The sequence below is a fragment of the Callithrix jacchus genome, chromosome 11 (genome assembly GCF_049354715.1).
Source record: "Callithrix jacchus isolate 240 chromosome 11, calJac240_pri, whole genome shotgun sequence".
Classification (NCBI taxonomy): domain Eukaryota; kingdom Metazoa; phylum Chordata; class Mammalia; order Primates; family Cebidae; genus Callithrix; species Callithrix jacchus.
The window spans coordinates 99,018,934-99,027,269 of NC_133512.1; the positions used below are offsets into that span (position 1 = coordinate 99,018,934).

Genomic DNA, 8,336 nt, shown 5'->3' on the forward strand with positions numbered 1-8,336 from the left:
AACAAAACTAAAAATAACCCACTGCTCAGAGAAATTAAAAATAATCCCACTGCTCAGAGATAATCAAGTGTTAATATTTTGGTTTTCATCCTTTTAAAAAATACATATACTTACACACCAAACAAAATTTTAGATATTACTTACATATGTTTTATAAAGTTATATATATTTTTATCATTAATACTGACTAATGTTAATTAAATACAGTATTATGGAAGTTGAAAGATTGATCTAAATGCTGAAATAGGGCCAGGTAAGATGGCTCGCGCCTTTAATCCCAACACTTTGGGAGGTCGAAGAAGGTGGATTACAAAGTCAGGAGTTCAAGAGCAGTCTGGCCAAGATGGTGAAACTCCGTCTCTACTAAAAATACAAAAATTAGCCGGGTGTGGTGGCTTGTGCCTGTAGTCCCAGCTACTTGAGAGGCTGAGGCGCAGAGCTGCTTGAACCCAGGAGGGGGCGATTTCAGTCAGCCAAGATAGTGCCACTGCACTCTGGCCTGGGTGACAGGAGGATTCAGTCTCAAAATAATAATAATAATAAATAAATGCTAAAATAATCATCCTTAATAACAGCAAAAACAAAAAAAAAAAACAGAAAACAAATGCTTGTTAAGAGGCTATTAAATAAAAGCATACCCTGGACAGAATATTAATCTGTTAGCCATTTTTTTTTGTATTTTCTTAGACTAAATTCTTAGAAATGGAATGGCTATTGCGAAGTATACATATTTTATAAGCTTTTGTTACATATTTTGCTCTTTAAAATTCATATTAAATTACACTTTCTAGTAAGGTATGAGCTCATTTGTCCATACCCTCGCCATAAGTGGCTTATTTGTAATCTATGCCAATTTAAACAAACAGTATCTCACTGATTTGCATTTCTGCAAGTACTGCTAGTGAAGTTCAAAGTTTTTTCATGTTTCCTGCTCCTCTTTTTATAAATTACCAGTTTGCCCATTTTTTTCCATGGGGGTGAGGGGTCCTCTTGGGTTGTTGCTGTTCACATGCCCTCTTTTTACAGTAAGGAAAGTACATTTGCTTGTAAGTTACATTATTTTTCTGTTTGCCATTTACCTATTAATTCTGTTTATGGAATTTTAACAGAGAAGTTGTATTATTCTAAATAAAATCTTTTCCTTTATAGTTCCTATATCTAGGTCTTCATCTTGAGATTACCATGTTGCTGTTTTTTGGTTTTTAAATTTTTTCTTGAAAAAAATATTTTAAAAGCACCCAAGTTCACCCCCTAAAATGACAGCCATTTTTACTACTTTAAATATCTTCATTAGTACATACACACTTTATTTTAAATGTATTTTAAAATACATTTAAAATACACAGTGTATTTTAAATGGCTGCATCCATTTCATACAATCTCTTTTCCAAAGTATTTTCTGACACAGGCCTTTAAAAAACATTGCAAGCTTGTTAGATTTGAACTGTCTTGAATGGTTTTACAAATTTTTGCAAGGCCAATGAGTCATAACATCACACCCAATTTAACAATAGCCCCAAAGTTCCAGAACTGTTCATGTCTATGCTATCAGTGCCCAATTACTCTCCCACAATGTTACAAAAAGACCAGGAAGAATAAGCTCATTCTTGGTAGCAGATCACAGTTCTGCATAATGAATTCTGCCATAATGATCAGATATCAGTCTTTAAAGCTTTTCATTTTAGTCTCTTCTAGTCTTCTTCCACCTTTTATAAACCAGTCAAACCCTCAGGGAACATTTGGTTAAAAGCTTGAGCTCTGGAGTTAGCCAGGCTTAACCACCTTCCTAGCCCTGACCTTCACCGCTCAAAGTCTCAGCTCCTTCACCTGTATTCTGTAAAGTGGGTTAAACCATAGTGACTACACTTCAGTGGGCACTGTAAGGATTTCCAGTGGAAGGCTGTACGTGAATGTTGACGCATGCAGTACGCTAGTCACTGGGGACAGATGCTATCACAGCCTCCCTGTCCCAAAGGAGGGCAGTTTGGTGGGAGAAACCACCAAGTACAATCAAAAGGTTAAATATTGTGATAGTGACACAGGCAGGACACCACGGGAACCCAGGGAAGGCTCCCTGAGCCGTCAGTGAAAGAAAAGGCAAAGAGTCACATCTTGAATGGAACTGCAACAGCACTGAAGCGTGCAGGGAACACTAGGAAGGGCAGAACAGTGCTTACTTGGTCCATGTTTCCCAAGGGAAAAAATATACATCAAACTTAGGCTTCACAACCCTGCTTTTCAAACATGAATACAATACTTGATGTTCTTTGAGACCGTTTTTCCCAAAATGCTGTTAATGTTCAAAGCTGTGGCATTCCCATGGAATCCACATACTTTGAGGGCCTAAGGAAATCAACAATGTCAATTAAAAAACCATCTCATTTCACAAATGAGCAAATACTGGCCCTGCAAAGGTAAGCTTTAACTAGACTCAAGTCCTCTCTCCCAAATCAAGACGCTCTATACCTAAGCAAAAATAAATGACTACATCTCTCCATCACAGAATTTTTAGAAGTGAAATACCTCCATGCATGAATAAAAAACTTAAGTCATTAAATGTTATCATCCTGTTTATAGTGTGCTTACTCAATGTTCATTTTATAAACAAGAAACTTCTATAAAGAGGAAATTATGTCCTCGGCAAACACAAGACTTTTACCCAAATTGGATCTACTTCCCATTTAATGTTCATTTCTTCATTTGCAAAGCAAACACACGGATAAACTCCCAGATATTTTTAAAAAGCAAGACAAACTTAGAATTGGCCCTTCAAATGGTTAACTCTTTTCTCCAGACATACCTAAAACAAGTTCAAAATGAACCTGACAGTCCCCCAAAGACACTTTATTCCAGAGTGACTCAAGGTCATGGCTTTGGGACCTACAAAGGGCTGAAACAGCAAAACAAAACAAACCAAAACACCTTCATAAGTTCTTATGGTCCTAATGTTTTTAATTTGAAGAATGGCAAGTAACAACTCCTCAATTTAAAGTACATTCATTTTAATTTTCCATGCTGAAAGACAGACACAATGCCTCTGGGTATACTAGGAATGATATTCTGATGAAAGGGCCTCAGTGACCCAGGGATGGTTCCTCCCACAGCAACTTCCTATCCCACTTCAGCAGAACCAAGGGGCTGGCCTCACCTTTCCAACAAGGAGACGCCTCAACTACCAAACTGCTTCATTTCAAAGGCAAAGCTGGATACTCAACCGGGGGTGGGAGGACCTGATCCTGATCGCGTTTGATTGTGTTTCCAAAAAAAGTAAAAAAAAATTCCGCATCTTAAAACTAGTTTTAATGGGAAAGAAAGCTAAAGTTTCACAACTTGTTCTCTCTTGGCACTTTCCTGGACTTCACAGGTATAGAAAACCTGGGCATTTTTCTGTTGGGGCCCTGTACTAGATACTGGGGGGCTGTGGGGAGGTGCGAAGTGGAGAAATGGGAAGGGAGAGTGGCAAAGGAGAGATGAGAGAATCGATTTTACTTAAGTGTATAATAAAGCTTGCATTCTTAACCGGCTTAAGTGCAACGACTGTGTTTTCTGCAGCCAACAATCAGGGCATGTTTTCAAACACTAAGTTAGAATTATTCCAGAAAACTCACTCATTCAAAAATAAGCAATTGAGGCACCACCATAACCAAGTTGTTACTCTGGAGACGCAAAAATAAACAGGGAATATCCCCTGCGCTGAAGGAATTCAGAATCGGAAATGTATGGGAAATAAGGCTGTATTGTAGTTAATTACAGCTAGAAGATAACATTCAGTAAGTGGCAAGAGTCTAATGAACTATAATATCTAAGGAAACCATGCAGAATCAGCTCAGGCATGCGTGTCTGTCTTCTGATGTGGTACACACATTGGGAGTGGGGGGTGGGGAAGGACCTGAGCATGTGGCTCTCAAGGAAGGAAGCTTTTACAAATTGGTGAAAAACCCTAGCATATTTAAAGTTGGTTTGTTGTCTGACAAAACAGTTTTTAAAAGATGAAGCCAATGAGGAAAGAAGTTTAACATATTTAGAAAGCAATTCAGCCATCCCTCTCAAGCTTAAGGAACACTCTCCTGAAACCTCCAAAAATGGGCATAATAGAGTTAAAGCGAGCCAGTCTTGTGTTTGCATGCTTTGGAATTTGAAATGCAATGCAACTATTTCGACTCACCATGGAAAACAACAAATAGAACCTCGAAGTAAAACATTTTCCAATATCCAAAAACCTCCTTTAAACAAAGAAAAATCTCATCGCCAAATATTGTTTTCAAACAAAATGACTGGTTTTACATTTTAAATGTCATTACATATTTTACTACATAATCCACTCTCCAGGATTTCAAAAAACTGGGTACATTTTCGGGTGCACCATGAAATGAAGTGTTAAACTTAAAACTGCACACACTTCCGCGAGGCGTTAGGTCCTAGAAGCTCCTGGCTTGAAGTAAAAAAGGAATCTAGTTTCTCTTCTGCCGCTTCGTTAAGATTATTCCAAAAAGTGTGATCGTTTACTCCACTCAGAACTTTTGACGATTTTAATGCTACTACAGGAAAGAGCAATTACACTGAGCAAATAAATATTTAAGAAGACTGCAATTCAGCATTTGTGCACTTACCACGAACGCCTACTACGAACCAGAAGCAACCGAGAGTGACCCAGTCGGAAAAGAGAATCCTCTTTTTGGCAAAGCCAGCCAGGCAGAAAACCTTAACTTTGGGGATTCATTTCAAGCAGTGTCTACAAGCATTCCTCTCTTTCTTAATTATCTTACGTCTGCGCTACACAATATTGCACCGGTGGCAGAAACAGGGGTCTTTCAGATCTTGGGGCAAAAATCGCACGAACCCCGAGCCTGGGGACCCCAAGTCCCCGCAGCTTGCGCTCGCCCGGTTACCTCCAGGGTCATGGCGCGCGCTCCCGTTGGGGCCGGGGGCGCGCCGAGGCCGCGGCGCAGGGCCCGGCCAGACTCGCGAGCGCTAGGCGGGCGCCGTGGGGCTCCGTTCGGTTTTGCCGCCGGGCTCCCATCTCTGAGCGCCAGCCCAGCCCGCTCCCCGAGGACAACTGGGCAAAAGGACGGCTGTTAGCCAATAATAGCGTCCTGCACGGTCGCAATAATGCAGGCGCGGAACCCGAGAGCCGCGGGCAGGGAACCGGAAAGCGAGAGAGCCCGGCTTGGCGGCTGGTTGCGCGCGCGAGCCCGGGGCTCACAGGAGGGCACGCGTCGGCCGGAAAGCGGCGCCGAGGAGAAGCGTGGTCGTGAGGGCGAGAAGGGGCAAGGGCATGGGGTCCCGGTGTCCCGCGGAGATCGCCTCACGAGGCGAGGCGCGAACGCCCAAGTCGCCCGGGGCCATACGCCGGCCCAGCCTCCGCGGACCCAGCCCGGTCCCGACGGGGAAAGGGGCCGGCGCCACCAGGCCGCCGCCTCTGGGCGCGATGAATCGGGCTTTTTCCCAGTGCGTAGTCCGGGCCTGGCCGCCCCGGCCCGTCCGGGGTGACTCAGGGCCCAGCCCCGCTCGCTCCCCTGCCGCCCCCGGCGTCCTCCGCCCACGAGCCCCCGGGCCCGGCCGCCATTCTGCCCGGCCGCGTTTCGGCGGCTCAGGCCTCGCCCGGCGCCTGGGCTCGGCAACCGCGGCCCGAGTCACTGCGACACCGCGGCTCGGGGCCGGGCCTGCGCCGCCGCCACCACCTCCTTTCGGCCCTGCGGCGGCCGACACTCACCCGCATCTCCGTAGTGCCCAAAAGGCTCCCGCGACGCCTCCGCCTGGTCGCTGGGCCTGGGCCCCGGCGAAAGCCCCGTCCCGCCAAGGTCTGGCTGCGTCCCTCAGCCACCCGGGCTGCCCCGCCTGGAGCTGCGTGCGACACGGAGCCCGCCTCCTCCTCCTCCCCTGCCCGCCCGGCCCTCCTCCTCCCGCCGCCGCCGCCGCCGCCTGCACCACGCAACCTCCGCCCTCTCGCCTTCTCTCCACGGCTCCCCGCCCTCCCGGCCTCACCGGCTCCGGCGACCGCGGGGGAGAAGCTGTTGGGGGAGGGCCGGAACGCACCGCCATCGGCGTCCGGGGCGGGGGAGCCGGGAAACCGTCGTCGCCATCGCCCCGCCAGCCCGAGACGCGGGAGGGGCCCGGAAAGCTCCCGCCCGCCCGCCGCCCCGGGGGCGCCCCTTCTGTGGCCGTGGCCCCCGCTCACGTGGGGCTCTTTACCTGCGAGCCCACGGCCCCTGCCCCCTGACACCCGAGCCATCCCCGACCCGGCGCGCTGGATCCTCCGCCAGGTTTTACAGCCTCCCTCGCCTTGGGGCCGCCGCGGAGGACCCGTTCCCGCCACTTCGGACCTCGCCAGCGAGAATGAGCTGCTTGGGTCGGGGACACCACCAGCCTCTGAAGAAAGGGCCCGAAGCACCCCAAAGGAGAGGGGCTCGCAGTCCTCCTGCCCCTCCCCTGTGCGCACAACCCCCGTCCCCCGCTGGCCTGGAACTCGACTCCCCACTTTTGTCGACCGGGACTGGGGGATGCACCACAGATCAGAAAGTCAGAGGTGGCCAGGTGCCTCCCAGAATCGGCGCGGACTTCCAAGGAACGTGCAGCTGATTCTCGACCCCCCCCTTAACACCTGCAGGCCTTAGGATTTGGCTCCAGACACATTTTATCTATGTGTCTCTTTTTAAAAATCACTTCTAAGGTCAAACCTAACTAGGCTTTCCCTCTTCAGACTCTTTCACTAACTGCTGTTTGGCAGATTTTGACATTTACTCTACCCTTGGTCTTTGGAAGGACAAATCAAAACTAGAAGGCTTTGATTACATATAGGGATGGCATGAGGCATGATGTAAAATAGTATTTTCACGTGTAGTTCGAAGTCATCTCATTTGAAATTAACTGTCATAATTGGCTATTTGGAATATTCACACTAAATACTAATTTTGGCAGCACAAATAGCCACCTGCTGCTATGGTGACGGGCTGGAGGAAGCGTGGTGGCCCCCCCGCACCTAGTGAGGGATGGCTGATTAATAGCACGGCTCACAACGTCACCGAGCGGCTCATTCCACGAACAACCCCCGGGGGATTTCGAATTCTGTCATCTGGGCAAAAGATGTGATGAGTGTAATTTTGTTTCCTCCAAACTAAAATGCTACACAGATTCCAGTACCACTCGGGACAGAAGGCCTCAGTCAGAGCAGAGGGCTGTCCCCAGAGTCCACAGTTTACTGCATAACATGGGTTTGTCTCAGAAGAAACATCCCACTGGTCTATGTGATCCCCTCTATCGAAATGTCTTGGCCGGGCGCGGTGGCTCATGCCTGTAATCCCGGCACTTTGGGAGGCCAAGGTGGGCGAATCACGTAGGTCAGGAGTTCGAGACCAGCCTGGCCAACATGGTGACCCCCCCCCCCAGTTTCTACTAAAGATAAAAAAAATTAGCCAGGTGTGGTGGCAGACACCTGTAGTCCCAGCTATTTGGGAGGCTGAGGCAGGAGAATTGCTTAAACCTGGGAGGCAGAGGTTGCAGTGAGCCGAGATCATGCCATTGCACTCCAGCCTGGGCAACAGGGCAAGACTGTCTCAAAAAAAAAAATGTATTTTGTCTACATCTAAGTATCTGTAATAGTAATGCATTTGTCACTTAGGTATGTCATAATCCTTTCATTTGTGCAGGGTGTTGGGGTGGGAAATATTCTTGGCCTCCTATTCTGTGACTTCCTCCAGCTAATAGAAAGGCTGAGTGGGTCAGCCTTCCCTTTATTGTATGTTTCCTTTGCCCTCTGTTTTTTCTTAATAGGAGTATTTGGTTCACCTACACCACCCTCCCTCTTCTCACTGCCTCCGAGATTCCTGGTTCTTAACTCCTTTCTATTCTTTACCCTCACCTGCCTACACGATCATTCTTAGCAGCAAATTTATTCCATTGACTTTTATGTCCACTTAACAACCAGATTTGCATTTACTTTGGGCAGATAACCTTGCCTCCTGCCTAACAGGTCAAGGCCACCTGCTGCTCCCTTTCTACTTTAAAACCTCCTTCCTCCATCTTTCTCCCCCAGCTCAGCAAAATCGATGTCCCTCTCAGATGACCCAAAGTTTGGAGGGATAATTAATTTGATGGATGTCAGAATCAAAATTCAAAATAGTCTGAACAGACTAGAACATTAGGCCAAAAGCAGTGACATAAAATACAACTTTCAACTCGACAATATGATGTACTAGTTGGAAAAGCCCAAGTTTTAGATTTTAGTGGGCTTTGGTTTATATTCAGTTACTCAAATTTGAGTCATATCCAGTAACTCAAATTACTAATTTTTGCTCTAGTTAAGTCAACTGTTAATTTGGGATAAAAATACCTACATC

General features: G+C 47.0%; 1 protein-coding gene across 7 annotated transcripts in view; it reads right to left on the reverse strand.

Annotated features, from left to right (window-relative positions):
* Positions 1-6,371, reverse strand: part of CUL1 (cullin 1) — a 106,124-nt gene extending 99,753 nt beyond the window's left edge. For 2 of the 7 annotated variants that reach the window (XR_013524174.1, XM_035254493.3), the window contains exon 1: positions 5,986-6,104. The gene's annotated coding sequence lies outside the window, so the exon portion shown is untranslated. Of the gene's footprint in view, positions 1-4,610; positions 5,059-5,713; positions 5,841-5,985; positions 6,105-6,192 lie in introns of those variants that run through there. The other 5 variants (XR_013524173.1, XM_035254492.3, XR_013524175.1 and 2 more) reach the window with 3 other exon arrangements.
* Positions 6,372-8,336: the final 1,965 nt, after the last annotated feature.